At 45.9% G+C, this 17,891-nt stretch overlaps 1 protein-coding gene across 1 annotated transcript in view; it reads right to left on the bottom strand.

The window, feature by feature from the left end:
- Positions 1 to 17,891, bottom strand: part of LOC126235577 (dehydrogenase/reductase SDR family member 11-like) — a 51,099-nt gene that overhangs the window by 24,880 nt on the left and 8,328 nt on the right. The window lies entirely within an intron of this gene.

Here is a 17,891-nt window from a genome sequence, read left to right as displayed (position 1 = left end):
AATCACTATGACAAATAAACAATTTTTAGGACTTCAGTCGGTGTTCTGCTCGTTGTTGTACTTTTCTCAGTACATCAGAAACTAAAAGATCAGCTCTTCAAATGAACAGTAACCACAATTCAGATAGGATCTCACGCCGGCCGCTGTGACCGAGCAGTTCTAGGCGTTTCGTTCAAGATCCGCGCTACCGCTACGGTCGCAGGTTCGAATCCTGCCTCGGGCATGGATGTGTGTGCTGTCCTTAGGTTAGTTAGGTTTAAGTAACTCTAAGTCTAGGGGACTGATGTCCTTAGATGTTAAGTCCCATAGTGATTAGAGCCAATTGAACCATTTGAAGAAGGAAAATTGAAGTGTGTTGCTCCTGTCGGGCAATCTGAGCAGCGCGATATTCACCGAAACTTCGATTTATGGAGTTCTTGCGACGTAACAAGACGTCTTAGGACGTCCTGCGCTAGATAGTTCGCAGTTTTTTCTCCAAGCAACGGGAAAGAGGGTATTCATGGAATCGGTAGATATCAAGAGTCTGTCGACATGTTTCATATTGTATGATCTGTCAGAAAGCAAGTAACATAGGTGTTAGCACGGATTTTTCTGTGGGTGGCAAAGAGAAGAGGCTCATATTTATCGTTCTAAACTACACAGCTTCTGCAAGGATGCCTCATGTCATCGAGCCACCTGTGAACAACTATTTGCCAGGCTTTCCAAAAGCAGTATCATTTGGACATGGTTGAGTCTCAAGTCGCTTGTATATATCGCCGCTTTTCTGACTTCATTATCTTGTACTGAATAACGAACGCGAACTGGAATATCTATTGCTTGACATCAAATTACCCCAGTTCAGGTATATTCATATTGGAGATATGTATACCACGAACGTACAGTAAGAGACTATGTACAGCCCGAGCATGTTGCTATGAACTGGAGCCAAGTAGACTGTCTAAAGCAGAAACTTCGTCAGTTCGGTGCAGGGCTTACATGAAGAATCCACGAGCTGCGGAGACTCGTACAGTTACCCCAGTGTCCACCAAAGACCAGAAGCGGCCAAGAGGGAAGAGAGGGCATGTGGAATACATTTTTTTGACTGTGAATCGAAATTCCCCAAGATCTCCAGGTAAAAATTCGTAATCTGAAAACCCAATAACTGAAACTGATGTAATATCAAATATGGGACGTGAGGTTGTAAGAGGTATGCGCTGCCTGCGATATGAGAATCGCTGACCAGAGAGCAGTGTTGACTGTAGTATGAACTGTGTAACTGTAGCAGTTAGTTGTTGCTAGTCGCTAGTCTGAGGTTGTTTGCGCTTGTCTGGAGTCTGCTCTGGTCGGGAGTCCGGAGCCTGAGTATTATTGTATAAGGTAAAAAGCAGCCTCGCGCATGTGTAGTAATGTATGTGAACTGTCATCCAAATGTTTTAAAAGTGCCCTAATAATAATTTTTGTAATATAAAGTAATTTTTTTTAAAAGCATTCATTTCAATTTAAAGAATTTATCCAATGCATGATCATTCTTTCACGAATCACAAATGTATAGGGCAGCATTGCACGGAGCTGTGCCGAAAATTTTTTAGGTGAGAGCAGATATATTCGCCGTTTTTATTGAGGTAAGAATTTTTTGTTTTTTTTATTCAGAATGATCTTACAGGGCCATGATGCAGCACTGCTGTCGTCCTAAAATTTACCAGGTTACTGAATTTATTTTTTTATTACGAGCTTTAGGAATTTTTCTGTTTCGAGCTTACATTAAATGAGAAAAGAATTTTGTGGGTACATTAAATGTGAATGCATTTGTGCACGGAGATTGTAAATGGGAACCAATTTTGTTCTGAGGTCACACAAAAATTAGAATCGCTGTCCATAATAATTATTTAATTTCAATTTATTTTGTGGGGAGGTTACACTTAACGTGAATATTATTTATGTTAACATTTTCTGTTGAGAGGTTGCGGTGAATTATTTTACGTGGGGAGGTTACAAGGTTATTGAAGTGTTAGTTGTCATCTGCCGGAGCGAGAGCTTCAAATAACTTTCACATTACACTAGAAACGATGTTCAACAGTAAATGGAATATACATGGCAAAGTTGGGACAGAAAGTCTCCTCGTGCTTGGGCGAGCAAAATTATTAGGTTAGGCGAAATTCAAATAAAACGTAACTGCAAGTACACATAGACGAAAGTAACGAACGGTTGTCCAGTTAGCCTGATGCCTGTATGCTTGCACATGGTGCCAGAATTGGACGCGCCGGTCGTAAAGTCATTCAATTTTAGCCTAAACTGAATTACACGGATGCAGCTCAACTATACTTTAGCAGAAAGGGACTACTTCCATACAGCTAGCACAAACCAGGAAATGTTCACTTACATTATCGACAGTAAGAACAAGCAATCTTGTAAAATAATATTAAATCCATCATGAGATAACTGGACCGAAGAACTAGTTTCACAACAGTCACGTGAGAGAAACCCTTTAGCGCTGCTGACATCAAGAAAATTAGATGATCTTGAGACCGTCGACAAAGAGACAGTGATTTGCGAACATGGTTAAAAAATATTGGTCACCAAGAGAAAACATTTATAAAGAAATCAAAGGGATCATTCGCAAATATTGGAACCGATAGACAGTTCTACGTAAAAGACGCAATAGAACACTTACTCCAAATTTCAGAATCATAGACGAGTTGTGGCTGATGTTCTAACTCACTATAGATCTCCATGTAGGTAATAAAAAGACGACGATGCCCTCTAGATTTTGAAGTTGCTGCAAATTGAATTTTGTTACACCCTTGCTAAGGAACAAATACAGTATTTCTTAATACTGCCTCTGACTCATTGGCTCTCCATGTTCTTGCACTGTTTTGCATGATATAGCCGTAGGTCACCTCATTAGTTGTCAGTTCTCGACAAAGGTTACAGTATACTGATCACGTAGACTCTACCGATAAGATGTTTCGGTTTGTAAATTGTAGTATATTCCTAACAGTCCTATAAAATGATTGTTGGCAGCTGAAAATGCATACTAAGAAAGAGCGACATTTTACGAAGTAATAAACAAAACTATCAGTAGCCAGAGAAGATGTAACAGTCTTATCGCAGTTTACCACTTCTCCTTGTAACGTTCTTCTTCCACAGTGAAGTCATGGTCCAATCAATGTTAGGTTGTACTGCTCATGTGCAGGATGCTATGATCGTTTCACCTTGAGACCACCTCTCTAGAATGCCCCCTCTTTCCACTATTAAGGTGTTTATATGTAACATCAATCCACTTTCGTCCAGGACACACAGTTTTATTGATTTCGGTCTGTGCACGTTTCATGGTAATTTTTCTCTAATTTTGTGTACTCTCAGTCAATTTTCGTAATATTTCTAGGTTTCGCGCTTTTACACATTTCATATAGGTAAGAAAAGGGGGTCGCTACGCTTTCAACTCCGTAATTACAACTACTTTCAAGATCATCCAACCATCCACTTCCCCTATCCGAAATACAAGAACATAGATCAATGTATATAGGAAATGTCTTAGGATTCTTGGTGGGTTAGCGATTATTAAATGTCTTTGTACAAAATATGTAGTAACGTTTGCATATACGTTCACACGTAGAAAATAACTCATTCCTTATTTTTGTTAGGTGTAGTTTTAATAATGCCCAATTTAATTTTTAGCTTATAACTTAGACCTGCATCTGCATCATCTATTTCTTTATCCAGCCAGTACCCTATTGTTCTGTTAATTGATTTATGATGCCCTGGAGGTTGATTTATGACTCCCTGAGGGTAACTCATTCTTCTGAGAAATCCCTCACACCTCCCCCTCCTCGTCCTCCACCCCTCCAGGAAATCCCCTCAGCGATACAAACACACTTTCGACATGTAACTAATGCACTAATAAATTAAACTGAACAATTAATTAACCTCTCCTCCTCTGGGAAAACTACGAGCCACTGTTGCCTCCTCCAGATCCTCTCGCCTCCCCCAATCTGGAATTGGGGGAAAAAGACTCAGTTGATTTCTACTTGACAGGAAATCGTTTGGGGTGTATCGAACATTTAAAAAAAAATTTATGGCAGGGAAAGGATTATGTGTAATAAAGTTATTTATTCATTTACAAGGTTTGTCAGGAAATTGGTTATAGTGTATGTAATACTGGTTCTTTAAGCAGTTTCTGGATGACAATGCAGTATGGAATTTTTAAACATTTGTGGCGCTTTCTTTGTGTGGTCACACATTGAATACTGCCATGAAACACTCATCATACGTAGGGGCAGACTGTACTGCACATGTCTGGTGAAAGAGCTCTCGATCATGTGACTGACTGCCGGACCAATCTCACTGCACAGTGCATCCCAGGGACCGTCGCAACTGTGAGATAGCACTAATACTCTGCAAACAAAGAATCAGGCAGTGATATTCCTTTCAGAATTGATACCAGACTCAATTCTTGCCTCTCTGTCCCTCCTGTTCCCTCCCCCCCCCCCCCCCCCTCGTCTCACTCCATCTGTCTCAAGTAATTACTTCCTGTTTGTGTGAACTAACGAGTGCAAACACACACAGACCACACCTCATCCCGTCCATCCCTCGATGGCCCTCTCACCTACCTGGCGCTGGTGGTCGCTATATCCACTTGTTCTCTCACTTCCATAGCAATGGAAACTGGTAACAGATGGAACAAAGGTATTTGAGAAAAAGTAGGTAGTGTGTGTTGTGTGCCGCACTTATCCCTCTAATTCCTTCTTTCTCCTGAACAAACTAGTGGATACCTGGAAAGCACCCAGCTGTGGATGTCTTGGAAGTATTCCCTTACTCTACTGGATTGATTTATTAATTAGTTAAATCAATACCATCCGTGTGCGGCCAGTTTTATCTTGTAACCGATTGATGGATATTAGGAATGCTACTTTTGGTGCGATTCGACCATATAAGTGCCCAGTTTCCAATCCCTTCTGGAGTTTTATTCACTTGCCTCCTGTTGGTGGATACAGGGACAGTTGGGTCAATTGGTAAGAAATCCACTACATTAGAGGTAGCTGAAAATTTCAAATTCCTGCTGAATTGCATGATGTGTTCTTAAACAATGTGCGGAGGGGTTTAGTTGGTATGTATGCTCATAATACCACTATCAGGAACAATAAATTTTTCAATCGGGAATTTGATGATGTGGTTGGGTTTTTGAAGCGCTACACAAACCCTAAGTTGGTTTTCTCAGCTACAGCGAGACGAAGAAGGAGAAGGAACGGTCTACCATGTGGCAGTACAGTAACAACAACGAATACCATCTTTCCACTGCAAGACAGAGTCCACTGGACGCTACTGAGGAGCAGTATATATCACATAGTTAAACCGTGTTCCATTCTGCAGTAGTAGTTACCACAGTTAGGGGTCGGAGATCGCTGGAACAGTAGCAAATCCGACGCTCTCACTTCGGGAAGTCCACATGCAGCGCCCCAGGCCAGAAATCGCGAAGCACTGGTTGCCGCCGTGTACTCACGTCTCAGACGTCTCAGCGACCGCGCCATGTCAGCAGCCTGACTCGGCCCACCAGACAGGAACGCCCAGCTGTGGAGGCGTCTGGGGATGATTGGAATGGCAGGAATTTGGATTTTATCAATACCTCCAGCGCCAACGCTTGTTAGTGATTGATACTGAATCTTCGCAAATATGAACCTAAAATTGGGGGAATAACAATGAATGTGATCATTTAGGCTGCCCAACACATACTGAGTATTAGTTGGCTATCCACCCACCTAGAGGGCGACACGGGTTACCCCAGTTGACTGGTTCATGAGGCTTAGCGATGATTTGCACCTTAATCCAGAAATGCCAATTCATTCTAACCACCGGCTACTTCTGCCAAACACCCAGACTTCAGGCAGAGTCGTCCTAAGAGACCAGCCACATATTTATCAGTGTAATTACAATTAAATATTAAGATGCCATTTGACAATGAACATATTATTGGAAATGACTCCTGTCGACGGCTTTGGCTCTGGAATTATCAATATCTATACCATTCTCATAATTTTCCACATAAAAGCTTACATCCCCTTTATGGCAATTAAAGCAGTGAAATCGAAATTTTCCACTTCAATTCTATACCTCCCTTACAACCAGACTTAGTTACTTTTGTTGGACATGTCGTATCCCGGGCATTCAAATTAAACCCCATCTCTAGTGTAAACTGAAGGTAACTATTTTATTAACTCAAAAATTTAGTTATACACAGCACACATACTCAAAAATAGTCGCCAAAACTGTTGGCACATTTATCCCATTCGTTTCCATCCTCGAAGAAGCTGTCAGATCCAGCCCTGGACCTAGTTATGTTCTTCGTCGTCCGTTGCGAATCGATGTCGGCGAATGGCTTGTTTTAGAGTTCCAAACACATGAAAGTCACGCCGTGAAAGTTCGGGACTGCAAGATGGATGATCCAGCGTTTCCCACGCTGCTGCAATGTCGCCTTCACCGCACCGGCCGTGTGTGGGCAGGCATTATCATGCAGGAGGATAAAAGCCATTGGACAACATGCCTCGCTGGCCGCTGTGGCCGAGCGGTTCTAGGCGCTTCAGTCCTGAACCGCGCTGCTACTACGGTCGCAGGTTAGAATCCTGCCTCTGGCATGGATGTGTGTGATGTCCTTAGGTTAGTTATGTTTAAGTAGTTCTAAGTCTAGGGGACTGATGACCTCAGATGTTAAGTCCCTTAGTGCTTACAGCCATTTGAACCAATAACATGCTCGTCGTTTCGACTAAATGGTTCGTCCAAGGTTCTATAAAGTGAATCGATAACGCTGCGCATTGATGGTGGTTGCCCTTTCCACGAACTCGACAAGCAGTTGGCTCTTGCGATCAGAAAAGGACGTCATGACCTTACCAGAAGTGGTGTGCACGGCCTTTGATTTCTTCGGAGGTGCTCGCTCTGACACTTGCCTTCCGGTTCAAAGTGGTGACACTATGTTTCGTCACCTGTGACAGTACGTGACAGAAAGCCGTATTTCTCCTTATGATAACGTTACAGATGACTCAAAGACAGCGACATTCCAGCACTGCGCTGTTTGGCGGTCAGTTGGTGGGGAACCCACTGCGCACAGATTTTTTGAAAGTTCAAGGGTTGATGCATTATGGTGCATTATGGTGCATCGCCCACGCTAATACGCAGTAACCGATAGATCCCGTCCACGGTGATTCTGCGGTTGTCCAAGACTAAAGCATTCACTTCCGCAACCGTTTCCGGTGTGATGACACGACGAGTCTGTCCAGGACGTGCATCGCCTTCCAGTGCCTGGCGCCACTCAAGGAATCGTTTGCGCCATTCCACGACACTTGAACGACTCAGGCTGTACTCACCTGACACAGCCTTCATCCGTCGATACATTTCGGTAGTGGACGATAACTTGTGTGAGCACCTTCTCTTAGGCGAGCAACCACGCTGGCGCTATGCAACATCAAACGGTGACCATGCGTCGTCAGTCTCTCTAGCAGTAGATCGCGCCACCGTACCCGCAGTTACATAGTCCCACCTTCCGTGTAAGGCAGAGGTAGACGCAATGACCAGGTTTCATTTGAATGCACCTCGTATTTCCTCGTTTTCGCCACTTCCATGTCCGCCCCGATAGCTGAGTGGTCAGCGTGATTTCGAGTCTCGGTCCGGCACACAATTTCAGTCTGCCTTCGGCCGGTGAGCGGCGATGACGTCTTGTTTACGTCCCGTCCGCAGAGTCGCGAGAGCGCCTACTTTGTTTACTTCCTCGCCGCAGCTAATACTCGCGTCCGTTAACACTGAGTCGCCATGGCTTATTCGTACAGAAAAGCTACCATCAAGGTTAGCTTCCAGCCCGACTACGCACGACCACGAGCCTTTGAAGTCGAACGATTCATCCGTGACGAAGTTCAGATACCAACACAGCACATCATCGGTATCCACCTATCCATCACAAGTAGCGTCGTTTACGTCAAGATGGTCGATGACGAGTTATGTCACGCAGTTGTGAACAGATGCGCGAACACTCTCAAGTTCAAACACTCCGATGGTCACACCGGAGAGGTTACTGTTGGCCATGCTGGACTAGGATTAGGCACACTAAGAGTCTTCGAACTGCCTTTCGAAGTACCACCGGACGTCGTTACCTCAGCTTTCCGCCCTTATGGGACGGTAATTAGCCACGTGGCCGAAAAATGGAACACCTTCGAGACGTACCGGGTCCTCAACGGCGTCCGCCAAGTGAAAATTGAATTAAAGAAACATGTGCCGTCCTACTTAGTCATAGGTGGCTGTCGAGCAATAGTAATGTACGACGGACAACCTCGTACTTGTTCTGGTTGCGGCCAGGAGGGTCATGTGCGCTCGGCGTGTATTCAACGTCGGGTTACACAACTTCCATTGCATGACACAACACCACCTCCTACGCTCACGGCCCTCCCCGTCAATTACGCAGAGGTGACACGATCGGCCGTCATGGCAGACGACAACCTCCTCGGAAGACAGAAAGCGTTAGAATGCGCACCTGTCGCCAGTCCTGGATTGACCAACCCCATTATGGTGTCTGCAGAGGTTGAAGAACGCCGCCCATCGACTCCACATGAAGATTCGGACGAGAGAATGGAACTCGACGCTAGGGTTGTACCGACCTCCGCCTTTATACCTGAGGGGGATGCTATACGGGAACCACAAACTCTTTCGGACGCAGAAACCCACGTCCGCAAACAAAGGTCACCGAGAAAACATAAAAAGCGACGTCGCACACCCTCAGACGATTGCCTCCAGCGGACGTCTTCTCCAGTTGACGACCGGACGGCCGACGAAACGACGAGGAAAATGAATGACACGAGATCGCCCTCACCTGTCACTTTGTCTGATTTTGACAAACCCGATTCCGCTCTCTCGGACAAACGAATGGCCAGCACAGCGCCCGCCGTTGGTACACAACCGGAAACAACTGCGGATTCACCCTTACTCACTCAGCCCACGAGTGTTCTACCGCAGCCACCGTTAACTTACGGACCTTGGGCGGATGACATTGAAGACGATTCTACGCCCCCTGTGGTGGACGAGGAGAGAGTTCTCTCCTCCCACACCTCGGCCCCTCCCGAGTAGCAACAGATGATGGCGCGGACGCGGCCAGCAGATCACAGGCCCCACCTTTTACGGCGACACTGACGGCGGCCCCCACCGCAGGAGACGATCTACAGACCTATCGCTTAACGACCATCAACATTAACACCATTCGGACACGTACGAAGTTGTCGCTGCTCCAAGACATGCTCAATGCAGCAGACGTTGACATTGTCTTTCTCCAAGAAGTCTTCGTCGCCGATTTCCCGGGTATGTATGGTTATACGGCTCATGTGTCCCACGCCTCGCCAACTAACAGTGGGGTCGCAATTCTCCTCAGAGAGGGCCTCGAGGCGGACGAAGTCCGATATCTCCCCGACGCTAGAGGAATGGCCGTAAAGGTGCAAGGCGTCCGGTTTACCAATGTGTACGCCCCTTCCGGAACGAATCGCCGTCGTGACCGATCGCTCTTCTTCGCAGAAGGAATAGCACCGCTTTTTCAGGGCAGGCACGATGACTTGATATTAGGGGGCGATTTCAGTTGCACCCAAGCACCTAAAGATCAGCTGCCACGCCATTCACCGTGCCCCGAACTTGGGACACTCATCGGCGATCTCCAGCTGGTAGATACGTGGGAACATGTCCGAGGCAATAGACCGGGATACACCCATTTCACGAGTCACTCGTCTAGTCGCATCGATAGGATTTACGTCTCCCGTTCTCTCGCGGCAACGGTGAGTGACGCGGAGGTGTGGCCAGTAGCCTTTTCTGATCACGAGGCCTATATATGTGCCGTCACCCTTCGTCGCCAACGGGTGTGGCGCAGCCGACATCCCTGGAAATTAAACCTTGCTCATCTCGCTTCTCCGGATTGTCGACGCGCCATCGAAGACACGTGGAGTTTGTGCGTCCGCCGCCTCCCAACGTATCCTACGTCGATTAGTTGGTGGTTAACCTGCGCCAAGCCGGCCCTACGGCGAACCTTTATTACGTATTGTCGTGACTGCTGCTTGGAAGCGGCAGACCCTTGATTTTTATTTCACCGTCCTTCGCGAATGCGCCTCCTTGCCACCCACACCGGAACGACAGTTGACAGTTCAGCGTGCGAAAGCACAGATCGTAGCCCATATGCGCCGACACCTCGAAGGAACGATCGTCCGAGCGCGGACACAAGACAGACTCGCAACGGAACGACCCACCATGTACCACGTCATCCGAGAACGTACACTGCGAAGACGGGCGCTGATACATGCCGTCGTCACTGAGGACGGCCGTCATCACACCATACAACGCGATAGTGCTGCAGCCTTCTTCGACCATTACGCACGACTTTATTCTGCTCAATGTTCCGACCCGACGACGGTGATAGAAGTCTCATAACTGGTTTACGGCATTGTCCCACAGGATTTACAAACTGAATTATTGAACGACATTACGGAAGACGAAGTTATCGACGCCATCGGTAAAGGAGCGGCGAATAAGTCTCCTGGCCCCGACGGGCTCCCTGTGGAGTTTTATAGAACTTTCCAGTATTTACTGGCTCCCAAGTTAACAGACATCTGTCGGGAGGTTATGTCCCCCGCGGTGCCGCTCCCAGCGACCTTCGTAGAAGGAATAATTATACCGGTTCACAAACCTAAAGGTGGGGCTCGAATACAAGATTACCGCCTGCTAACACTCGTCAACTGCGACATGAAGATATTCACCAGACTATTAGCAAACTGTCTACGACCGACCCTACCTTACGTCATCTCGCCAGACCAGACTTCCCTAGGGGGTATCAACTACATCCACACAGCACTGTGTCGATACCGTGACTCAATAGCCCTAGCCAGGGCACGCCGCATCCCGGGAGCGCTGGCATCACTAGATTTTAGCCGAGTGGATCACGCGTACCTAACGTCCGTTCTCCAGCACATGCAGTACCCACAGCAATTCACAGACGTCGTGATGCGCCTCCTCCGAGGGGCGACTTCCAAAGTGCTCGTTAACGGGTGTCTCTCGCAGTCCCTCCCGATCTTCCGCTCCGTGCGTCAAGGCTGCCCCTTGTCGACGTTACTCTATGCTCTGGCACTGGAACCGCTCCTCTGTGGCCTCCGTCAACGCCTCACCGGTCTTACCCTACGTGACGTCACATTTCGCTGTACAGCATATGCAGACGACCTGGTTCTCGTGTTCCGCAATCGCGACGATGTCAACAGAGCACTAGAATGGATTACCACGTACTATGTGGCTTCCGGCAGCTGTCTCAACGTCGCCAAATCGGTCGCCATGGCCATAGGAGACGGGTTGACCCCAGCGTGTGTCGAACCCCTGCAGCTTCGTGGCACTATCAAATGTCTCGGAATAGAGTTTCACGACGACATACGGCGCACTGCGGCTCTTAACTACCGCCGCTTATTACAACAAATTCGGGTCCAGATCTTCAACCTTCGTCTGCGGACCCTCGACATTCTACAAAGGACACACTTCGTCAATGTTTACCTCGCCTCGCGCCTTCCACACATAGCGCGTGTTCTTCCAATACCGTTACTGATGGCTCGACGTCTATTAGCGGCATTCGGAGCCTACGTCAGTACAGGCATGCTCTTCAAAGTCAGTTATGAGTCACTGACCCTTCCCCCAGAAAGGAGAGGTCTTGGTCTAGTCCATGTCCACGACAGAGCTGTGGCCCTGTATGTCAGCTCACACATCAAGCTGTGGCGCCACCACCCGGAAAGTTTGACAGGTTTGCTGTTGGAGTCCTTAGCTCCACCCTCCCTTATGCCCCCACTGACGACGCAAGACATACCCCCACCCTTCTACTACTTCGGGAACTTTTACATTGAACACAGCTATGTCCGTATCGCAGTACCACCGACGAAACAGGCAACGGCGCGGGATGTATATCATGTCCTACAGCAGAGGCGCCCACAAAACATCGTGGAGACCAAAAGCCCTCAGGTTAATTGGAAGGTGGTGTGGAAGACGATTCACACGGTTCCACTGGACACTGCAGTCCGCTCCACATGGTACATCACAGTCAATGGTAAACAGATCACCCGATCACGCCTCCACAAGATAAACATGACGGAATCGCCTCTCTGCGCAGACTGCGGGATACCAGACACGGACGAACACCGTCTCACATGTGGCGCGGCAGCAGACGTATGGCGCTTGGTGCGACAAATTTTGTCGTATTTTCTACGAGTGACTCTGGAACACATTACACCTCGGTTTCTACTATTTCCGGATCAACAGTATTTCCCGCGCGCCAAGACCAACGCTGTCACGTGGATCCGTGCGTATGCGGTACACTACTTATTTCACGATGGACCTAAAGATGTATTCGACTTTTGGAACTACCTACAAGAACGTCATTGCAAGATCGTACGGAACCCAAAATAAAGACAGTATTTTTCTAATTACTTAGGGAGTGCCCTACGCGACCCTCCACGCAGCTGGATCATCAACAGGTAGGAGAAGACTCCCATTGAGTGAGCTGACAAGACTAAGTTCGATTCTCGGTGGAATAACATGATATGCGTGAAGACGTATCTGGATGATGAAGCGTAAGGAGAGTAGCGACACACCCTTCTGCATCCTGTATGAAGCACTTTTTTTTCGTTTTCCCCATATACATTACCTCGGTATATGAACGTGCCGAGATATTGTTTTCTTTTTCTCAGAGCACGATGCGGTGCTAGATACATTTATTTTTGTTGTGGTACAAAGTAAAACCACATTAAGAATGTATTAAAAACAGTAAATAAAAATAAATAAATAAATAAATAATAATTCCCACAAAAGATTTCCCCTTCCCATCCCTGATTCCTTGACGGACGAGGGGGACACTGTGACCAGGCCTCGGGTTACGACCCCTGATCGCTCTGCCTTCCCCGCCCTCCCTCACCTTCTTTTTTTTTAAAAAAAAGGGGTAGCGTCTTTGATTAAAAAAATAATAAAAAAAGATAGCTGAGTGGTCAGCGTGACGGCTTGCCGTTCTACGGGCTTGGGTTCGATTCTCGTCTGGGTCGGAGATTTTCTCCGCTCAGGGACTTCGTGTTGTGTTGTCTTCATCATCATTTTACCCCGAACCGCCACACAGGTCGTCCAATGTGGCGTCGAATGTAATGAGACCTGCACCAAGGCGACTGGACCTGCTACGCAAGGGGCCTCCCGATCAATGACACCAAACGCTGATTTCAATTTGCCACTTCCATGAAACCGTTTCATACTTTTGTTACTTGTAAATCAAGCCAGCATAATGGCGTCTTATGTATTCGGACCGTCATCTTGGAGTTCGTGTTAGTGTATTTGAACCTTATATCATGTTTAAACACATAACCATAGCAGACCTAACATCCAAATCATACATATTTCTCGTCTAAGACATCATTGCGAGCGCTATATACTACAGTACGTCCATTCGGCGTTAATTTTGAAGGGCCAAGTAAACCGGTAGAGAAATGTTTACGTGTGTTGTTGTTGTGGTCTTCAGTCCTGTGACTGGTTTGATGCAGCTCTCCATGCTACTCTATCCTGTGCAAGCTACTTCATCTCCCAGTAACTACTGCAGCCTACATCCTTCTGAATCTGCTTAGTGTATTCATCTCTTGGTCTCCCTCTACAATGTTTACCTTCCACGCTGCCCTCCAATGCTAAATTTGTGATCCCTTGATGCCTCAGAACATGTCCTACCAACCGATCCCTTCTTCTAGTCAAGTTGTGCCACAAACTTCTCGTCTCCCCAATCCTATTTAGTACCTCCTCATTAGTTATGTGATCTACCCATCTAATCTTCAGCATTCTTCTGTAGCACCACATTTCAAAAGCTTCTATTCTCTTCTTATCCAAACAATTTATCGTCCATGTTTCACTTCCATACAAGGCTACGCTCCATACAAATACTTTGAGAAACGACTTCCTGACACTTCAATCTATACTCGATGTTAACAAATTTCTCCTCTTCAGAAACGCTTTCCTTGGCATTGCCAGTCTACATTTTATATCCTCTCTACTTCGACCATCATCAGTTATTTTGCTCCCCAAATAGCAAAACTCTTTTACTACTTTAAGTGTCTCATTTCCTAATTTAATTCCCTCAGCATCACCCGACTTAATTCGATTCCATTCCATTATCCTCGTTTTGCTTTTGTTGATGTTCCTCTTATATCATCCTTTCAAGACACTATCCATTCCGTTAAACTGCTCTTCCTAGTCCTTTGCTGTCTCTGACAGCATTACAATGTCATCATATAACCTCAAAGTTTTTATTTCTTCTCCATGTATTTTAATACCTACTCCAAATTTTTCTTTAGTTTCCTTCACTGCTTGCTCAATATACAGATTGAATAACATCGGGGAGAGTCTACAACCCTGTCTCACTCCCTTCCCAACCACTGCTTCCCTTTCGTGTCCCTCGACTCTTGTAACTGCCATCTGTTTTCTGTACAATGTGTAAATAGCCTTTCACTCCATGGATTTTACCCCTGCCACGTTCAGAATTTGAAAGAGAGTATGCCAGTCAGCGTCGTCAAAAGCTTACTCTAAGTCTACAAATGCTAGAAACGTAGATTTGTCTTTCCTTAATCTAGCTTCTAAGATAAGTCGTAGGGTCAGTATTGCCTCACGTGTTCCAATATTTCTACGGAATCCAACCTGATCTTCCCCGAGGTCGGAAAAGTGTTTGGTATCGGCTCCAAGCACAATATCTCTTGGTAAACACTGCACCTGTTTAAAATTTTGGAGGCGGTACACCCCGAGGCAGGTCCGATGCAGCTGGCAAAAATTAGTTTGTTGAGAAGAAAAAAGAACCCAGCGTCCAGTATGCTTCGTATAATTTCAACCTTGATCGAAGTAATGGTATTCTCGCACATGTAACAAACAAAATCATTGTATGACGCTGTAACAGGTGCTTTTTTTTCGAAACAAACTTATTTTTGCCAGCTAAATCAGGTCCGTCTCGAGGTGTTCCGCCTCCAAAATGTTAAACTGGTACGGTTTTTAGCAATAGGAAATTAAATTCCGAAAAGTTTACGATAACATCATGGTATGCAAACGTTTCTCTACCCGTTTACTCCACTCTTGAAAATTAACGCCGAATGGACGTACTCTAGTAAATTGCTCTCACAGTGATGTCTTAGGCAAGAAATTTGTATGACCTTGGTGTTAGGTGTACGATAGTTATGCGTTTAAACATGATATAAAGCTGAAATCCACTACCACGAACTCTAACATGGCGGTCCGAACGTGTAAGACGCCACTGAGATAGATGGATATACAAGTATAAAAAATACGAAAGGGTTTCGCGGAAGTGGTGAAATCTAGAAAATAAAAAAGTTGTGGAACCTTTTTAATTGTAATTACATCCTTTATTCCTTGACAGATATGTGATAATGACAATATGGCGTGGGGCGGTGGGAGGGGAGAGGGAGTCAGAACGACGCCCAACTGGTGCGAGTGTGGACATATAACTTTTTCTGTCGCTATACACCTATAAATGATAGTGCTGCTTGAACATAAAGTTACTGTAGCTTATATTCCAACATGTCACCAGACGTTTGTGGGAAGTGATCAGACTACTATTCACGTAAGAAAATTACATATGTGTAGTTGTAAGGGGAGGATTGATTTGACATCGGTAATTGTAATTTCAATGCACTGAAGAGTATAGCCGACATAGGGAGATGATAGACTCAATTCGTAAACAGCTACACAGTACAGCAATGCTGGGGTTCAACTGGATCTGCTATAGTGTACAAACAGGGCGGGAAATATAGCTGTAGCAAAATGGATCGCAGAACGTCCTCTCATTAGCTCCCCTATGCAGATCCTGACATGTTCTTTGTGGCACTATCGACTGTGACGTTTATTACAGTACACCAACACATACTGGTGATGCCTTTCTAACCCTTTTGTCACTGGGAACACTTTTGATCATCACATATTGCCGGAGGCCTGTGTTTTACAGCACTTGTTTGAGAGAGTCGTGGAGGAGATGCAGCACTTCCCAGAAAGGCTGAATGAAAATACCTACAGTCCATTCTCGACTCTCACTGGCTAGGACACTTCAAATCAAATAAGTTTCTAGAAATGAGGAGAATCGAGACACCTAGCCTGTGTGTGTGGCCATAATTTTTCATTGCAGCGATTGGTGTAAGGGGCAGGAAAGGTTTTATGTGGAAAATTATGTCCACTCATAACAATGGTATAGATATGGAAATTTCCAGAGCCCAAGCCGTCAACAGAAGTCATTTCCAATTCTTTATTCATTGGCAAATGTCATCAGACTGGTACGATGATCGTAATATTTAATTGTAATTACACTGATAAATATGTGGCTGGTTTCCTAGGACGACTTTGCTTGATGTCCTGGTGTATGGCAGAGGTAGCCAGTGACGGGAACGAAATGACATTCCTGGCTTAAGGCGCAAGCCGTCGCTAAGCCTCTGAAACCAGTCAGGCGAGATAAAATCATGCCGCCCTCTAGGCGGGTGAAGAGCGGATTAATACTAATACTAATGTTTCGGGCAGCCTTTGTGATCATATTCATTGTGGGTATTCACCGATTTTGACGTGGATATTTGAGAAAATTCAGTATCAATCACTGACAAATGTTGGCACTAGAGATATTGATAAAATCCAAATTCCTACCATTCCACTCGTCCCTAGACGCCTCCACATCTGGACATTCCTGTCTGGAATGCCACGTCTGGCTGCAGACATGGAGCGATCGCTGAGACGCGAGTACACGGCGGCAACCAGTGGTGCGTGAGTCTCTGGCCTGCTGGGGCACTGCGTGTGGACATCCGGACATGAGCGCTTCGAATTAACGCGTGTTTCAGCGATCTCCGACATCTAACAGTGACAACTGTCACTACAATATAGAACGTGGCTTAACTATGTGTTATATAATGCTTCTCAATAGCGTCCAGTGACTCCATCTTCTGGTGTCTCACCTGGGGGGGGGGGGGGGGGGCGGGTTATCTCTTCTAACAACATCCCAAATTTTAGTAGGATGTTGACACATTTGTTCCCTCCCTAGTTACAAGCCCACTCCAGTGTGCAGACACGGTTCTAATATGACGTAATGTTTAAGCACACACTCTCCTGAAGTGTTAAATTGATTCCAAGATCAATTATTCAGGCTGTGGGTAAGTCATTTTTCTACAATATTCTTTTTTCCAGGCGTTCTGGTTCTACAAGAAGGCATGCAGGAGTTCTATGAAGTGTGGAATCTATGATAGAAGTACAGGTTTGTAGGAGGGGCGTGAGTTGCGACCTGCGACTGAATAGCTCAGTTAGTAGAGCACTTACAAGTGTAGCACGAAGGTTCTTGGTTCAAGTACTAGTCTGGTACAAAGCATTAATAGCCAGGGCGTTTCAGATCAGAACGTACTCTGTTGCAGACTAAAATTCTTTCTGGACGTCAGGAAGACATTGCAAAAATAGTTCCCTGTCCTCAAATTGAACGCTGAAACTGCTTGGATGTGTGTGTGGGGAGGGGATATGGACGGCTGCTACTCCCTATCCATGAGGTTCAGAATTGCAAGCATGCATATCCGGAAGGACAGTGTATCCTCCTTCTTATCACGACAGGCACTGCAATATCAAATTTATCTGCCAATGCTGGACAGCGACATTCAATTAAACTTTCCTCCGCTGCACGGGAATTACATAATGTGTGTACGAGTACAGGTTCTGTTGCAGGAACGAAGACATACGGAAGTTTAGGTCAGGCCACGAGTCCTTCACGGATAGCCAAAGCGATTAACGTGAATGCTCATGTAAAGCTGGAAGTAAAGGTTCGAATGTCGGGTCGGCACAAATTTTCACTGTCATCATTCCCTTATTAAGCTGATGTTTCTTCG

This window comes from Schistocerca nitens, chromosome 2 (genome assembly GCF_023898315.1).
Source record: "Schistocerca nitens isolate TAMUIC-IGC-003100 chromosome 2, iqSchNite1.1, whole genome shotgun sequence".
In the NCBI taxonomy this organism is placed as follows: Eukaryota; Metazoa; Arthropoda; class Insecta; order Orthoptera; family Acrididae; genus Schistocerca; species Schistocerca nitens.
The sequence above is the reverse complement of the archived record's forward strand: the minus strand, read 5'-3'. Positions and strand labels throughout refer to the sequence as shown.